Here is an 18,477-nt window from a genome sequence, read left to right as displayed (position 1 = left end):
TGTTATCTTCTCCAGATATCTGCAACTCTATGACCCCAACCTTTGCCCTCACCCAGCTCGACTTCTCCCTCCAGCAAGCATGGACCCCTAGAAGAAAAGGGGTGGGGGAAGGAAAGAGCCTACATAAGCCAGCTCAGCAATGTTCTCCCCCATCATGGCCTTTAGCTGGCCTACGCTTTATGAACCTGCCTTATAATTATGTTCTGGTTCTCTGTCATGTCTTCACTCTGTGTGCACATCGGCAGTCAGCCACCTTTGTGAGCTTACTTTACTTGAATTCAATTAGTTTTGGCTGTGAGTTCAAATCCTGTCTCTCCTGTTGGGTCCTCCTCTCTTTCCTTACAGCGAGTCTGACCTGCTTTTAGGCTTGAGCTTCTTCATTGCAGGCAGCATCCCATGCTTTAGGTTACTATTATTATTATTTTAAATATTTACTTGTTCTTATTGGAAATGTAGATTTATAGAGAGAGGACAAACAGAGAAAAGAGAGACTGAAAGATTTTCCAGCTACTGGTTTACTCCCCAAGTGGCTGTCACCTCTGGAGCTGAGCAGATCTGAAGCCAAGAGCCAGGAGCCCCTTCTGGGTCTTCCACGTGGGTACAGGGTTCCAAGGATCTGAGCCATCGCCACCACTTCCCAGCAGGAGCCAGAGGATGATGAAGAGCCCTACTCCATCCCTGCCCCAGACAGTCCTTAATCTGGCACATCACTGGACTCCAGTGCAAGCTGCTCTTTGGGGCCCCCCAGTTGTGGTATGGGTGAGGCTCTGTCTGCCCTGAGCCATTTTCCACAACCTTTAGGGACCAGCTAGCTATGGACGCTAGCTTTCTGCAGTCCTTTGCTTCCCATCTGCAGGTAATAAGCCCACCTTGCATAGCTTGTTGGGTCTCACCGGATCCAATGCTAAGGGGCACTCTTGGTTTGTGGGAGTGTCTGGAGTCGTGACTTGAATGTGCCTCAGTTTCTAGAAGGTGTTTTTTTTTTTTTACTTTTTTTTTTTCTTAGCCATTCTCTGCCGTGCTCTGTGAATGCTGCCCATCGGAGATCTTTCCTTTCTCCTGAATTCCAATAGAGTTACAGAGAAAGGAGAGAGACAGAGAAAGATCTTCCATCTGCTGGTTCACTCCCCAGTTGGCTACAACTGATCTGGAGCCAGGAGCCAGAAACTTTTTCTAGGTCTCCAAGGTGGGTACAGGGTCCCAAGACTTTGGGCTATCTCCCACTGCTTTCCCAGGCTACAGGTAGAGAGCTAGATAGGAAATAGAGCAGCCAGGTCACAAATGGGTGTGCATATGAGATCTCAGTGCTTGCTGAGCTGTCCTACTGAGCCCTTTCTTGATCTTAAAAAAACAGTAGTTACTAGGGGCTGGTGGGGTGGCTAATCCTCTGCCTGCATCACTCCACATTCCATTTCCCATCCAGTTCCCATCCCATCCAGTTCCACTTCCAGTTCCACTTCCCATCCAGTTCCCTGCTTATGGGCTAGGAAAGCAGTGGAAGATGGCTCAAGTCCTTGGACCTTGTACCCACATGGAAACCCAGAAGCTCCTGGCTCCTGGCTTTGGATCAGCTTCAGCCATTGCTGCCATTTGGGAAATGAACTGGAGGATGGAAGACCTACCTCTCTTTCTCTCTAATTCTGACTTTCAAGTAAAAATAAATAGATCTTTTTAAAAAAATAGGTTACTTTAGTGTTCATTCATTTACTGTAAGAAGAAATTGCAGTCATTTTTGCTCTATTCTTTATTGGTCGAGATGTCTCTTGCTATTATTGAACTTCTAGGAGTTATTATTATGAAAAGGTATTAAATTTATTATGGAATCAATTAAGATCATTATATGGTTTTAATATTTAATCTGTTAATGGGATAACTTATTTTAATACATTTTCTGATGTTACACCCATCCTTGGACCCATGGTATGTATCCATTTTAGTCATGATATATATTTCAAAGTATAATACTAGATTCATTTGCTAATATTTAGGATTCTCCATCTGTATTCATAACTGAGATTGACATCCAATTTTCCTTTTTTAAAAATTTGTTTTCATTTTGTTTGAAAGGCAGTCATACACAGAAACACACACACACACTTTTATTTATTTAGTTTTTTTTTAAAGATTTATTTATTTTTATTACAAAGTTAGATATACAGAGAGGAGGAGAGACAGAGAGGAAGATCTTTCATCCGTTGTTTCACTCCCCAAGTGAGCCGCAACGGGCTGGTGCTGCGCCGATCCGAAGCCAGGAACCAGGAAACTTCTCCGGGTCTCCCACGCGGGTGCAGGGTCCCAAGTCTTTGGGCCGTCCTCAACTGCTTTCCCAGGCAGGGAGCTGGATGGGAAGTGGAGCTGCCGGGATTAGAACCGGCGCCCATATGGGATCCCGGCGCGTTCAAGGCGAGGACTTTAGCCACTAGGCCACTCCGCCAGGCCCTTATTTATTTAGTTTTTAAAGAGAGGAAGAGACAGAGAGGTGTTCCATCTGCTGGTTCACGGCCTGCCCTGGGTCAGGCTGAAGCCAGGATCTTCGGGTCTCCCATGTGGGTGGCAGGGACCCAAGTACTTGGGCCATCAACTACTGCCGCCCAGGGTGCACATGAGTGGAAGCTAGAGCAGAAGCTGAACTAGGAGTAGAAACAGGCACTCTGATACGAGACGTGGGCATTCCAACAAGGAGAACTGTTGAGTCCCACGACCTCTACCTCCTACTTCAGTTTTCCTTTCTTATAGGGTTAGTTGCTGGTGTTGATATCTGGGGTGATTTACTTAATAAACAGGTCATGCTATGGGGAACAGGTACCAGAAACAATAATGGCTTGAATGAGCGAGAGATTTATGTTTCAGTCCTGTGCCATCTTAATGTTGGTGTTTAAGGGCTGGTTTAGTGGTTCTGTCATTGTATACTTGATAAGGTGTCTCCATTTCTTTAACGTTTATTTATTTTAATCAATCAAAAGACAGAGTGACGGAGAAAGAGAGAGATCTCCCATCTGTAGATTCCATCCCCAAATACTTGAAAAAGCTGGGACCAGGTCAGGCAGAAGCCAGGGGCCAGGAACTCCGTCCAGGTTTCCCGCGTCATGCCAGGTAGTCAGTGCTTGAACCTTCACCTGCTGCCCTCCAGGATATGCATTAACAGAAAACTGGATCAGAAGCTGGCACTCCTATATGAGATGTTGGCATTGAAGCAGTGGTACAACCGGAATCGCCACAGTGCCCATCTTAATACATTCATTTTCTAAGCAGCGGGGTGGAGCAAAAGCATGTCCTCTGTCTTTGCGGCCATAAATCAAAAGTTACATATATCATTTCTGTCTGCCTCCCTTGGCCAAGGCTTAGTCACACAGCTACACCTAGTTGCAAGGAAGCCTGGCATGTCTGGCTTTGATTTAAACTTTCAGGCAAGGGTTGTTTTGCTGTGAGAAGAAAGAGGGGAATAGACAATGGAACAGTTAGCAATCTCTACCACAGGGGCTATTGTGTACCTACCGGGAAAAACAAGGTGGGCAATTTTTTCCCTTCTATTTTCTAAAAATATAAATATCTTTTTTTTTCTTGGTTATTTGGTGACCTTGCTTATGAAAACCATCCGGGGACCTGGTGTGATGTCTCAGTGGCTAAATCCTTGCTTTGCACACACCAGGGATCTCATATGGGCTCTTGTTCATGTGCTGGCTGCTCCACTTTCCTTCCAGCTCCCTGCTTGTGGCCTGGGAAAGCAGTGGGAGATGGCACAAGGCCTTGGGACCCTGCACCCAGATGGGAGACCCAGAAGGAGTTTCTGGTTCCTGGGTTTCGGTCAGCTCAGCCCCGGCCATTGTGGCCACTTAGGGAGTGAATCAGTGGAGGTAAGATCTTTTGCTCTGTCTTTCCAATAAAAAAAAAATATATATAAATTGTAAAATAAATAAATAAATAAATAAATAAATAAATAAACCAAACCAACTAGGTCTGTGTTATTTTCCATTTTTTATCCAACTTTAGTATATCTACACTGCTCAATTGTTTTTAGGATTTAGTTACTTATTTGAATGATGGAGTTACAGAAAGAGGGAGAGACAGAGGTCTTCCATGGGTTGTTTCACTCCCCAAATAGCCACAAGGCTATGCTGGAGCCAGGCCAAACCAGCATAAGGAGCCTGGAGCTCCATCTGGATCTTCCACACGGGTGGCCCGAATCCAAGTACACGGAACATCTTTTGCTGCCTCCTAGGTATGTGGGCAGGAAGCTGCATCAAAAATGGAGCTGCTGGAACTCCAGTTGGCACTCTTAGGGCTGCCTGCACGCAGGCAGCAGCTTAGCACACTGTGCCACAAGACTAACTTCAACAATTTTTTTAGTGGTTTATAGATATTCAGAGTTTCTTTTTTTAAAAGATTTATTTATTTTTATTGCAAAGTCAGATATACAGAGAAGATCTTCTGTCAGATGGTTCACTCCCCAAGTGACAGAAACGGCTGGTGTTGGGCCAATCCGAAGCCAGGAGCCAGGAGCTTCCTCTAGGTCTCTCACGCAGGTGCAGGGTCCCAAGGCTTTGTGGACTGCTTTCCCAGGCCACAAGCAGGGAGCTGGATGGGAAGTGGAGCTGCTGGGATTAGAACCGGCACCCATATGGGATCATGGCATGTTCAAGGTGAGGACTTTAGCCACTAGGCTACCGTGCCTGGCCCCGGATTTTCTTTTTGTTGGTTAATGTTAATTAACATTTTCCCCACTGCAAAGCTGTCTGTTAATATAAAAATGTTCTGTCGCGGCTAGCTGAGCCAGCATAGTAGGCACGGCGAACGTCCGAGCGAAAAGCATGGACACATGGAGACCATGATGGTGTTAGAAGTGCTGGGAGCCGTCTCCTCCCAAGCCTCTTTATTACCATATTATCTCCTCTTTCCCCCAAGCCCATCAACAGGACAATAGGACGCCAATCAGTCTGCAAAGGGTAGGTGCTACTGCCGTAGGCCCGAATCCTGAGTGCTCAGCTTAAGGAATGTAAATCAACTCCTCAGCCCACAACAATGTTCACTCTCAGCTTTATCTGGGGGATTCTTGGATCATCTGGGCACTTCAAAAATAGTTTTGCTTATGCTTTTCCCAAGTGTCTCAAGGTCATTGCCAGTTCAGCACCACTTTACATATTAATTTCATGGCCTGAGAGTTCCATGTCAGTTCTGTAAACTGAAAACCCAAGTCTGCATGTGAAGGCAGATCTGACGCCGGTTACACTCTCTTTAGCAAAACATTAGAAATACGAACAATAGGAATGCATCTTCCTTGAACTCTCTATATCTCTCTTTCTCTCTCTCTTTCTCTCTCTGTCTCTCTCTCTTTCTCTCTCTCTCTCTCTCTCTCTCTCTCTCTCTTTTCTTTGGCTGCTGAGGGTTTTTCTTGTGACCAGTTCTGGTGCCAAGGGTCTGTGGCAGAGCCCTGCTCCTGCAGGGGCTTTCCAGTTCCGAGCCCCTTACAGAAGCAGCACCCTTCTCCGACTGGCTGATGGTTCTTGACCCAACCAAAGCCCGCTGCAGCGTTAACTCATGCTAACTTGGTCTTTAGTCCCCCCCTCGCTTTGGCCTTGGAGAAGTTTCTTTACTTTCATGTGAATTTAGTTACAGATTCAGAAATATTTCACTGTCGTGTTGTAAGCAGATGGCAATGAAAAGCCTAGCTCTCTTTCCTTGCCGCAGTGACTTCATCAGACAAAGTCTTGGTTTTGAGAAATTTGGATCTTTTCCTTTTCTTGGCATGTGATGTGTCTATTAGAAGTGGTGAGTCAAATGTTTATTTGTATTGTTTTATTATGCTTTGTTGCTTTCCTTGGAAAACTAATTGTGCATGGTTTGGATCTTCCTGGGTTCTGTGTTTCTCATTCTTTCCATATGATGTTCTCACTGTATTTTTATAATTTTCTTAACCTTATCCACTATTTTTTTCCTTTGTCTTCCATGGCATTTGTTAATTTTAAAATGTAATCTCCAGCTTTATAATGTTTTAAATTTCCTGTATGATTTTTTCTGATCGCTGCCATTTCTGCCTTCTTTGCTTTCCTTTTATTATATGATCATTTCTTTGAAACTTTGCATTTTTAAGAGGTTATGTTATATGAGGTGTTTGTTTTTTGATTATAGAGAAGTATTTTTCAAATTCTTGCCAAATTCCTCTCTTTTATTTTATTTGAAAGGTATGGAGAGAGGAGAGAGAGAGCAAGGCAGAGAGAGTGTGTTTCCATTTGTACTTGTATGTTTACTCCTCTGATGCCCCCAGTCACCAGGGTTGGGTCAGGTCACAGCCAGAAACTAGAAACTCATCCACGTTTCCCATGCGGATGGCAAGGACTCAAGTATTTGAACCATTATCTGTTGTCTCCCAGGGTGCACATTAGTAGGAAACCAGCCTTTTTCTTTTAATATAAGATTTGTTTATTGTTATTGGAAAGTCAGATTTACAGAGAGAAGGAGACACAGAGGGAAAGAGCTTCCATCTGCTGATTCACTCCCCAAGTGGCCTCAACCGCCAGAGCTGAGCTGATCCGAAGCCAGGAACCTGGAACTTCCCAAGGCTTTGGGCCTTCCTCAACTGCTTTCCCAGGCCACAAGCAGGGAGTGAAAGGGAAATGGAGCAGCTGGGACACAAACCAGCGCCCATATGGGATCCCTGCACATGCAAGGTGAGGACTTTAGTTACTAAGCTATTATGCCTGAAAAAGCACTTAAAAGTAAGGCTGCCAAATGAACTGTTGTCTGATTATTGATTAATCTGAATGGAACTGGTTCTCTTGCGTGCAATAGGGTGCTGTGAAGTGGGGTGGGTAGCACCCGGGGGAGTGTGGGGAACATGTCACCTTCAGTGTCACAGGAAGATGTAGCAGGGTGTGGTGTGACCTTTTCTCCTCTCCTGCTTTGCCCCAGTTCACTCCTGGGGCGGTCCCCATCACAGGCAGGAGTGTCACCAGAGGACTTCCCCTTAAGTCACCTTTCTCACTGTCCTGGGGCCAGGACTCCACAGGGAGACTCTTCCTTCAGCCTGTTCTCAACCACAGATATTATTGATTCAACCACAGAGAGACTGGGTACTCTGCCCAGGGTGTTGGCAGCTTGTTCCTCCTCTCACCTGACGCTCTGGCTTAGATCCACACTTAACCATTTGTCAGATTCCCTCCCTGATTTGTGGCTTGGAGTTACATCGGTTTCATTCAACATGGTCCTTTATCCCCCTTCAACATTTTGGCAATTTTTAGTCAAGTAAAAAATTGCACACTTCTGGGCCCGGCGGCGTGGCCTAGCGGCTAAAGTCCTCTCCTTGAAAGCCCCGGGATCCCATATGGGCGCCGGTTCTAATCCCGGCAGCTCCACTTTCCATCCAGCTCCCTGCTTGTGGCCTGGGAAAGCAGTCCAAGACGGCCCAAACCTTTGGGACCCTGCACCCGCATGGGAGACCTGGAAGAGGTTTCAGGTTCCAGGCTTTGGATCGGCGCGCACCGGGCCGTTGCGGCTCACTTGGGGAGTGAAACAACGGATGGAAGATCTTCCTCTCTGTCTCTCCTCCTCTCTGTCTCTCCTCCTCCTCTCTGTATATCCGGCTTTCCAATAATAATAAAAATCTAAAAAAAAAAAATTGCACACTTCCATTCTGCATCTTTTATTGGGAGTCCCTCAGTCATTTAAAAAATAATTTTTATTTTATTTTACTTTTTAAAAAATATTTTACTATTATTGGAAAGCCGGATATACAGAGACAAGGAGAGACAGAGAGGAAGATCTTCCATCCGATGTTTCACTCCCCAAGTGAGCTGCAACGGCCCGGTGTGCGCCGATCCAAAGCCGGGAACCAGAAACCTCTTCCAGGTCTCCCACGCGGGTGCAGGGTCCCAAAGGTTTGGGCCGTCTTGGACTGCTTTCCCAGGCCACAAGCAGGGAGCTGGATGGGAAGTGGAGCTGCCGGGATTAGAACCGGCGCCCATGTGGGATCCCGGTGCGTTCAAGGAGAGGACTTTAGTCCCTAGGCCATGCCGCCGGGCTCAAAATAATATTTATTTATTTTTATTGGAAAGGCATCAGATTTATGGAGAGAAGAGGAAACAGAAAAATTTTCCATCCGCTGGTTCACTTCAGCGTCCGGAGCTGAGCCAATCTGAAATCAGGAGCCAGGATTTTCTTCTGGATCTCCCATGCGGGTGCAGGGTCCCAAGGCTTTGGGCCGTCCTCTATTTCTTTTCCAGGTCATAAACAGAGAACAGGATGGGAAGTGGGAGCATCTTGGATACAAACCACAGTGTCTATATGGGATCCTATCATTTGCAAAGGGAAGATAAAGCCATTGAGACATCACGCTTGCCCCTCCGCACTCTTTAAAGCATATTTAAAAAAAAAAAAAAAAGATTTACTTATTTGAGAAGCAGAGACAGAGATCTTCCATCTATTGATTCATTCCCCAAAATGGCAACAATGGTTGGAGCTGGTCTAGGTTGAAGCCAGAAGTCTGGAATTCCATCTGTGTTTCCGACACAGAAGTTAGGATTCAGGTACTTGGGGAACCTTGGGCTGCCTTCTCAGGTGCCTTAGCAGGGAGCTCAGCTGAAAGTGGAGCAGCTGGGACTTGAACTGGGGATCTGATATGAAGTGTTGGTGTTGTGAGTGACAGCTTAGCTCACTTTGCCACAGTGCGGTGCCTACTCCCTTCCCACTGAGTCAGCTTTAAGACCTGACTTGGATTATGTTGTCCATCAGTTAAAATTTACACGAGTTCTTGTGGGATTTAGAGTAAAACCCAAACTCCTTCCACCAGCCTGAGAGGCCTACATGACCTCTTGACCTCTGCGACTCCACCTGTGCCCTGCTCACCCTGCTTGTCCAGGCTTCACCCACACTGGCCTTCTTTTACCTCCTTTGTACCACGAACTCTTTCCCATCTTTACGATCACTATCTGGAATGTTCCTGTGCTCCACTCCCTGTGTGGATCAATTTTCATCTCCAGGTATCTGATGAAATGTCTCCTTCCCTGGCCTGTGTTGCCTATAGTGCCGGCATCCCATCTGAGCACTGGTTCAAGTCCCAGCTGTTCCACTTCCAAGCCAACTCACTGGTAATACACTTGAGAAAATAGCAGAGAATGGCTTAAGTGCTTGGGCCTGTGTATCCACGTGGGCGACCTGGATGGAGTTCTAGGCTCCTGGCTTCAGCTTGGCTGGGCCCTGGATGTTGGGGGCCTTTGAGGGCAGTGAACCAAAGGATGGAAGAGCTTCTTTCCCTCTGTGTAATTTTTTAAAGAAGGTTGATTTATTTTACTTGAAAGTCAGAGTTATAGAAAGAGAGGAGAGACAAAGAGAGACAGAGAGATCTTCCATCTGGTGGCTTACTACTTAATACCCCAAAGGCTGGAGTTGGGCTACTTTGAAGCTGGGAGCCAGGAGCTTCTTCTGGGTCTCCTACCATGGGCACAGGGACCAAAGCACTTGAACCATCCTGTGTTGTGCTGTTAGGCCATTATCAGGGAGCTGGGTTAGAAGTGGGGCAGCTGGGGGCCCAGCATCGTAGGTTAGTGGCTAAATCCTCGCCTTGCATGTGCTGGGATCCCATACGGCTGCCGATTTGTGTCCTGGCAGCCACACTTCCCATCCAGCTCCCTGCTTGTGGCCTGGGAAAGCAGTTGAGGATGGCCCAAAGCCTTGGGATTCTGTACCCACGTGGGAGACCTGGAAGAGGCTCCTGGCTCCTGGCTTCAGACTGACTCAGCTCCAGCTCTTGTGGCTGCCTGGGGAGTGAATCATCAGATAGAAGATCTTCTCTGTCTGTCCTTCTCTCTGTGTATCTGACTTTCCAACAAAAAGATTAGCTTGCTACATCACTGTGCTAGGAGCTGTGGGTGGGGTGTAACCTAAAAATAAATTATTAAGAAAAAGAAAGAGAAAGGAAAACTTCCTCTTCAACAAACCGTTTCCTGGGTTCAAATCCAGTGGGTGCCCTCCCCACGGCTCTTCTCCCGTGCACCTGTTTCTTGTTTTCATTCTTAGCAGATGCCATGATGGATATCCAATCCTATGTTTATTTCCCCTGTTTCATGTATGTTCCCCCAGGACAGGGAGGGTATCTATTTTTCATCTGCCAGTCTGTCTGCAGAGCCTAACACACTTGTCAGTACTTACTGAACAGCTGTCGAGTGCATGAATAAAGAATGAATACGGAGTTGCATCTGTGAGGGTCACAGTTGAAGGGTGTGAGTGTATGGTGGTCAGTGGAAAGGCCCAGTGAGTGGCAGAGCAGTGTGGTCAGAATGGCTGATGCAGGGAGAGGCTGGGGTCTAGGGGCAGTCTGGTCGGCTGTCCAGGACAGGCTGGGGGATGGCAACAGCTGCAGGCACAGAGAAGACTTGGCTTGGTTCTCAGGGAAATCCAGCTGCCCTTGGAGATGCTCAGGGAGCCCTGAGGCTGGCATGACTGCTGGGCCAGTGCTGGGGCTCCGTAGAGCAAGGCAGAGATGATGCCCACACAGGGGCTTGCACAATGGGACGGAGCACAAGCTAATGAGAACAGTGAGGTCAGGGATGCAGCCCGGGATACCAAGGGTGGGAGTGGACTGAGTGAAGATTTCAAACTCACAGTTTTGTTTTTTTGTTCCTGGGATCACCGTGCTCTCCTGGAGGGTTCTCCCCAGAGTAGTGACTTTTTTTTTATTATTTAAAAGGTCGAGTTATACAACAAGAAAGAGATGGAGAGAGAATTTCCATCTGCTGATTCACTCCCCAAATGTCCACAACAGCCAGAGCTGAGCCAGTCTGAAGCCAAGAGCTCCTTCTGAGTCCTGCATGTTGGTGCAGGGACCCAAGGGCCTGGACCATCCTCAACTGCTTTCCCAGGCCATCAGCAGGGAGCTGGATCACAAGTGGAATATCCAGGGTTCAAACTCTCATCCTTATGGAATACCAGCACTGCAGGCAGAGGCTTACTGTGCCGTGCCGCAGCGCCAAAGTCTCAGATTTCAGGAGCTGTCTACACAGGCTGTGCAAGCAAGAAAGGAAAGGTTAGAGGACTGATGTTACCCCAGCTGGGGCAAACGGAGGAGGGAGAACAGAAAGTGGCCAGAGAAGGAATTTTGGCCACAGGAGAGGCAGAGCCAGGTTGATGCAAGAGGGGTACAGCCAGCCCAACCTGAGCTCAATTCCTGGCTCTCACCTAGCTGTCCTGAGCTTGTTTTCTCATCTACTAATCATTGACACTGCCCAGGTTGGGGAGTGATTGCCAGGATTCCATTGGATTGTAAAAGGGCAGACCTAAGTCAGCTCTCAGCAAGCGGCTGTCTACCCTGCTTCCTCCTTAGGAGTGGACGTCTGCCAGCAGTTGCACAGGCTCCGAAGGTCCCTCTTCCTCCAGGGCTCATCTTCTTGGGAGAGACCCATTCTTTTCTTTTTTTAATTAAACTTTTACAATATTTATGTTTGATGATGTTTGCACAGTTGATGGGGGGGAAGGATAGAGGGTTAGGGAAAAGTGGGAGTGATTATTATTTCCAAATGTTCTATTTTTCCCCCTGGGAGAGACCTATTTTTTTGGTAAGATTTATTTATTTTTATTGGAAAGGCAGATTTATAGGGAGGAGGAAGAGAAACAGAGAGGAAGATCTTCCATCCACTGATTCACTCCCCACGTGACCACAATGACCAGAGCTGAGCTGAGGAGCTTCTTCTAGGCTGTCGGGCCAGGCCTGATAGACCCATTGCTGCATAATAAACCCAGGCATTCCTGAAATCCACTCCGTTTTTCCCTAAAGCCAAGTCCTGTTGACCACGATCCTAAAGTCAGTCAGAGGCTTGCGGGGCTCACCGGGAGCCTGTGGAGCCGGAAGTGGACAGAGAAGGGTCGTGGAGGGAGCATGAGTGAGCCAGGAGGATGATGTACATCTGCCCCGCCAAGGGAGTCGGTTTCTTGGTATGCCATAAGGTATAGGGGGCGTTGAACTAGACCAAGCTTGGTGGCCACTGGATTCTACTGTGCTTGAAGTTGGATCAAGGTGTTCTGCGATTACAATGGGACATATACAGTCAAACTAGCAGAAATAATGAAACAAACAGATTTTCTCAATTTTGAGCTTTTCTGTACTCTTAAACTGTTAGCATGTGGCACTAACCGATGACAATAAGAGGACTCAAGGGACAAATAAATGTTGACAGGGGAACCAGGTCTGGGTTTAGCGGTTGTATTTCAGAAGTCGTGTTGGGTTTGATCATACTTTGTGTTGCTGATATGTCTGATGGTCTCATGCTGGCCGTGATGTTGACTGTAATCATGTGTGTTATCGTGTGTGTGTGTGTGTGTGTGTGTGTGTTTAATTATTGGAAAAGCAGAGACAGAGAGGGAAAGATCTTCCATCTATGCTGCAATGGCTGGAGCTGAGCTCATCTAAAGCCAGCAGCTAGGAGCTTCTTCCAGGTCTCCCACTTGGGTGCAGGGTCCCAAGCATTTGAGCCATCCTTTTCTGCCTTCCCAGGCCGAAAGTAGGGAACTAGATGGGAAATGAGCAGGCAGAACACAAACCAGTGCCCATATGGGATCCTGGCATTTGCAGGGGGAGGATTAGCCAATTGAGCCATCATGCCAGGACCTTATGTGTGTTATACCTTCTTCTGTCACTACATCTAACAGCATTCAGAATCTCATTATGCACTTTACATTAGTTCTCTTCTTTGCCTGTGTGAGGTGGGCAGTGGTCCCCAATGTTACAGAAGAAGAAACTGAGGTTTAGGGAGAGGTTAAATAATATCAGTGAGGTCACCAGGTAAGGGAAGTGGTGCAGGAACTTGCTTCTTTCCTTTGGTAGAGACTTTTGCCCATAGGGCTGGATATCTGACCAGCGTTGGTCCATCTCGACCTTGTCTGCCTGGTGTGGCAGAGCAGGTGAAACAGCAGAGTGAATCATGACTCTTCCCTAGATTAATGTACAGATGCTGGTTTCACAGGGCTGGAGCATATCTGTGTTCATGTTCCTCATTCCCCAGAGAGGCCTGGCTATGCCTCCGTGGCAGTGAAGCCCATGTGCAGAGAGACAGAGGGAGGGTCAGAGGGCCGTGACATGCCTGTGTTGGCTCCCAAAGCTATGGCTCATTGATCTTCAGCTTTGGACTCAAGTTGAACTTGTGTTTCTTAAAGCTGACAGCTGTTGATGAATAGAATTAGAGTGGAGTGAAGAATGAAATCCAGGATACAGAGCCCTAACTCCTCTGTAGTAACCATTCCTCAGTATCTCACTGATCTCTGAGAAGGCTTTTCTTTCTACCACTTCCTCATGAGCAATACCTGTAATTTTTAAAGTCATCGCTCATTCTCCTGAGTCACCTTTCTTAATCACTTTCTGAGAGGTAGGAAGTTCCCTAGACCTTTCAGGAGACAGTTGGGAGACATCAGTCAAGTCGGGTATTTCTGGGAAGATGGTTAATCACTTTGATTAATACGGATTCTTGCTAGTGCAAGCTCCACCAAGTGACATCGTCCATTCCTGCCTCTCTGTTTTGACAAATGACAGAGCCTGGCTTCAGACTCATGTCTGACACCCAGGCACAGTACTTGCCAGGACAAACAGGCAGCCTCTGGAAGTGGGGGGCCGTCAGGGGTCGACAGGCCATGGTGGAAGTGTGTCAGGTGTCAGGTAGTTATGGGCCTCTGAGCACTGATTTTGTACACAGAGCTGTGGCATGGGGAAGCCAGACCCTGGCTTGGAGGGCCACTGGTGTAGGAGCTCTCACCAGAGAGAGGCCATGCTTCTTCCTGGACAAGGGAAGCGAGTCTGGTTTTACTTTAAAAGATGAAGGTAGAGGTGGATGTTGTGGTGCAGTGGGAGGCCTGCATCCCTAGTTAGAATGCCTCGTTGGAGTCCTGGTTACCCTGCATCCAATCCAATTCCCTGCTAATGCGCCTGGGAGGCGCTTGGGTTCCTAACACCCAGGTGGAAGGCCTGAACGGAGTGTCAGGCTGCTGGCTTGGGCCTGAGCCAGCCCTGGCTTCTGTGGACGTTTGGAGAGCAAACCAGGAGATAGGGTATTTCTTTTCCTTTCAGATAGATGAAAATAAACACCCCCCCCCCATATTTTATGGGGACATATTTTAAAAGTACTCGTTGAGTAGTAATGTGGTACTACAGACATTAGATTCTAAGTGATTGGTGACTGATGCCAGATAACAGCTAAAAATAAGTCTCTAATTTTTGGAAGAAAATAAAGCAGAAAGGAAATAAATCAGGCCTCCTGGAAAAAAATAATTTTTTTAGAGATTCATTTTATTTTTTATTGGAAAGGCAGATATGTATAGATAAGGAGACAGAGAAAAAGATCTTCCATCTGCTGGTTTACTCCCCAAGTGGTCACAGCAGCCAGAGCTGAGCTGATCTGAAGCCAGGAGCTTCTTTAGGTTCTCTGACACGAGTGTAGGATCCCAAGGCCTTAGGTCATTCTCTGCTGCTTTTCCAGGCCACAAGCAGGGAGCTGGAACAGCATCCATATGGGATCTGGTGCATGCAAGGCAAGGATTTAGCCACTAGGCTATCGTGCTGGGCCTGAAATTTTTTAAAAAATTTATATTTTTAGAAAGTGTAGAAATGTAGGTAGATTAATATTGATATTATACTGAAGTACACAATTTTATTTATTTAGAAAATCAAAAGTGTTGCTTTTGCTGTTTTAAAATAAAGAAAATTTGGAGTTGGTGCTGTAGCACAGTGGGCTGTCTCCATCTGTGCTGTCAGCATCTCCTATTAATGCCAGCTTCAGTTCCTGCTGCTCGGTTTCCCATCCAGCTCCCTGCTTGTGGCCTGGGAAAGCAGTCAAAGACGGCCCAAAGCCTTGGGTTCCTGTACCTGTGTGGGAGACCCGGAAGAAATTCCTGGCTCCTGGCTTTGGATTGGCTCAGCTCCAGCCATTGCGGTCACTTCGAGAGTGAACCATCAGATGGAAGATCTTTCTCTCTGTCTCTCCTCCTCTCTGTGTATCTGCCTTTCCAATAAAAATAATTAAATCTTAAAAAAAAGATTTATTTAGGGTCCAGAGGGATGGTTTAATGGCTCAATGGCTAAATCCTCACTTTGCAAGTGCTGGAATCCCTATGGATGCTGGTTTGTGTCCCAGCTGCTCTACTTCCTGCTTCTACTTTCTGGCTTTGGAGGGCTCAGTTCTGGCCGTTGTGGCCATTTGGGGAGTGAACCAGTGGAAAGAAGATCTGTCTTTCTCTGTGTAAATCTGGCATGCCTTTCCTTTTTTTTTTTTTTTTTTTTAAGATTTACTTATTATTATTGGAAAGCCAGATATACAGAGACAAGGAGAGACAGAGAGGAAGATCTTCCATCCGATGATTCACTCCCCAAGTGAGCTCAACGGCTGGTGCTGCGCCGATCCGAAGCCTGGAACCTGGAACCTGGAACCTCTTCCAGGTCTCCCACGTGGGTGCATGGTCCCAAAGCATTGGGCCGTCCTCGACTGCTTTCCCAGGCCACAAGCAGGGAGCTGGATGGGAAGTGGAGCTGCCGGGATTAGAACCGGCGCCCATATGGGATCCCGGGGCGTTCAAGGTGAGGACTTTAGCCACTAGGTCATGCCGCTGGGCCCTGGTCTGCCTTTCCAATAAAACAAACAAAAAGCATTATTTTGGTTTTACTGGAAAGGCAGAGTTACAGAGAGAAGGGAACTCCCATGGAGTAAATGGTGCTGGAGGCGGTCAGAGGCTGGCAGGGCTGGGAGAAGTGTGCTCCTGGCACGATGCCCCTGAGTGATGATCCTGTCCATGATGGGAGCAGGCCCAGAAAGCAGAGGCCTGAGGTTTTTGAGGGGTCACCAGTTGTTTCCACTGTTCTCCCTTCCTTTTTATCTGAAAGACATAGTCACACACACACACACACACACATGATCCTGGAGCTCCATCCAGGTCTCCCCCACAGGTACCAGGGGCCCAAGTACTTGCTTCATCCTCTGCTGCTCCTCCAGGCGCATCAACAGGGAGCTGAATGGGAAACGGAATAACTGGTATTTAAAGTGTCACCCTGATATGGGATGCCAGCACCCCAAGTGGTAGCTTAATTCACTGTGACACAAGCCTGGCCCTACCCTTCCCCTTTTGAGTTCTCAGAAAAAGCACTCTGACAGGGCTCCCTGTCTCAACTACGGATCACAAAATGGAATTGGGGACAGAGGCAAAAAGTCCTGCTGCTTCCTGGACTAACCTGACCCACACTCCTCATAGAAGCTGGGCCAGGAGCCTGGAACTCCATCAGAGTCTCCCACATGGACGGCAGGCGCCCAAGCCTGGCAGGTGCCTTGAGCCATCACCGTGGCCCCCTCGGGCGCACATTAGCAGGAAGATGGCACTAACAGCACAGAGGTCTTGGACCCAGGCACTCTGCCAAAGATTGTGGGCATCTCGACTAGCATCCTAACTGCTGTCCCACACACTCGCCCCTAGATGGGGATGTTCTGTGTAGCCAAGGGGAGGCTCCGGGAGTTAGGAGACCCATGGCAGGCTCCTTCTAAAGTGATCCAGTGGGACGGTTGGCAAAGGAAAGCGATTCCAGAAGGAGAGAGATGGAGAAGAAAGATGGGTCCCCCTCTACATTGGTTGAGGGCAGAGATGATATGGATGGGCTGGCGGGGGTAGGGGGTGGAAAAGGAACTACAGGATCTGTGGTTTATTAGACTAGGAATGGGATGTTACAGGGCAGGTCTAACGCTGTGACCATCTGCCTCTCAGACAGCCCTCCTCCAATTTTTACATATTTATTTTGGGTTTCTCTGTATTGGAGAGAGAGAGTAAAAGAGAAACACACACACAGAGAAAGAGAGACAGAGAGAGAGAGAGAGAGACAGAGAGAGAGACCAAGACCCAGTTCCTTGAGCCATCACCTGCTGTGACCCAGGATGGGCAGGGACAGGCAACCAGGGTCAGCAGCAAAGCTGGGAGCTGAACCCAAAGCCCTCTGAATGACTAATCGTGTGAGTGGATTTCCCCAGGGGAGGGGTTCCCTCATTCCTGGGCTTGCTGTGTGTGAATCAGGTGGGGTAACCTACAGAAGAGCATGGTGCACCCAACAGGTGCCACATAGCAAGGAGGTGCACAAACCTATTGCAAGGGTGAACCCAGTGTGACCCCAACCCCGTGGAGCCATGCAGGGATGACCATGGCATGGGGGTAGAGTTATGGGTTGGTGAACAATGCAGTTTGGTAAGAAAGAGATTTCAAAGCTTAGTTTTGCCCGCAGAAGGATAATAAAGGGATCTTTCTGTTGACAGCTCCTGAGTTCAGAAATGCGGTTACGAGGTCACACCCTGACTCAGAGCTGACGCCAGGACTACTACCTTGGCTGGGCAGGGACACCTCCCCTCCACAGGACCTTCCCAGGCTCTCCTTTCTGACAGGTAACTCCCTCCTCTCCAAATCCTAGGCTTTTAAAACATCTCAAGGTCTGGGGAGCTTACCTGGGCTTCCAGCAGGCACTGCCCAGGGAAGCCCTTTTCTCTCTGGGAGGCAGGGGTGAGGCTGTGGGCGTGGGAAGGCTCCTTGGGGATGAATCAGCGCTGCGGCCTCCTGCAGGGCCTGGGAAGGGCTGGAGGCGGCAGGCAGACGGGGCAGCCCCAGGACAGAGCCGGCAGAGCGCAGCCCAGCGCCCGCCCGCCACCGTGCGCCTCAGCCACCAGAGGGCACAAACCCGTCGGGTAAGCCCAGTAGGTCGGCTCCGGGCTGGGCCTCGCGGTCCCACGGCCTGCCCAGGCCCTGACTTCTCTGGCGTGCACAGAATGGGAAATGTGCCTGTCCCACGGCCACAACCCGTTAGCTTCATCCCCGAGTCGGAGCGTCTGGTCATGGCTGCCTTCCAGATGCTGCCATGGTTATCAGTGACTTGCTCTGTTCCTATTTTTCCCTTCTCCCCCAGTTCCCTCCCCTTCCCCCCTATTTCTTTGCCCTTCCCCATGACTCCCTCATTGGGATCCCCCAACCCAGGGCCGCTTCCTGCCCCGTTTTCCCACCCTGGGTCTCGGAGAAGTTACTGTTCCATGGTGTGGTTTCCAGTTGCCAGAAGAAACTTGGCCCTCCCCAGTGCGCCTCCCGTGACTCCCCCTGCCCTCAGCAGCTGGCTGGCACCCCACGTGGGCGACTCTTCTCATGCAGAAGGAGCCAGACCCAGTCCCAGCCTGATGAGCTCATCCCGGTGAAGGGGTGAGGGCGAGAGAAGGCCAGCACAGAAAAGCTTGCGCCTCACCCAGGTGTGGGAGAGCTACAAGAGCTTTCCCGAGGGGTCTGGGAGTGGGGTCCTTCTTGCAGTTGCTGGCAATTTAGTTGGTCATTAGAGGGCCAGCAGGGCGCATGGGGAATTATCTTCAGACCCAGGATCCCAGCCCACAGGCAGGGAAAGCCGCAGGGAGGGCAGGAAGCAACCCATGTAGCTCCTCGAAGCTGTCCATGGGGTGGCACTGCATTCCACACAGCCGCCCACGGAGGCCTTTGCTTGGGAGG

Source organism: Ochotona princeps, chromosome 2 (genome assembly GCF_030435755.1).
Source record: "Ochotona princeps isolate mOchPri1 chromosome 2, mOchPri1.hap1, whole genome shotgun sequence".
Classification (NCBI taxonomy): domain Eukaryota; kingdom Metazoa; phylum Chordata; class Mammalia; order Lagomorpha; family Ochotonidae; genus Ochotona; species Ochotona princeps.
Note: the sequence above shows the minus strand (reverse complement) of the source record.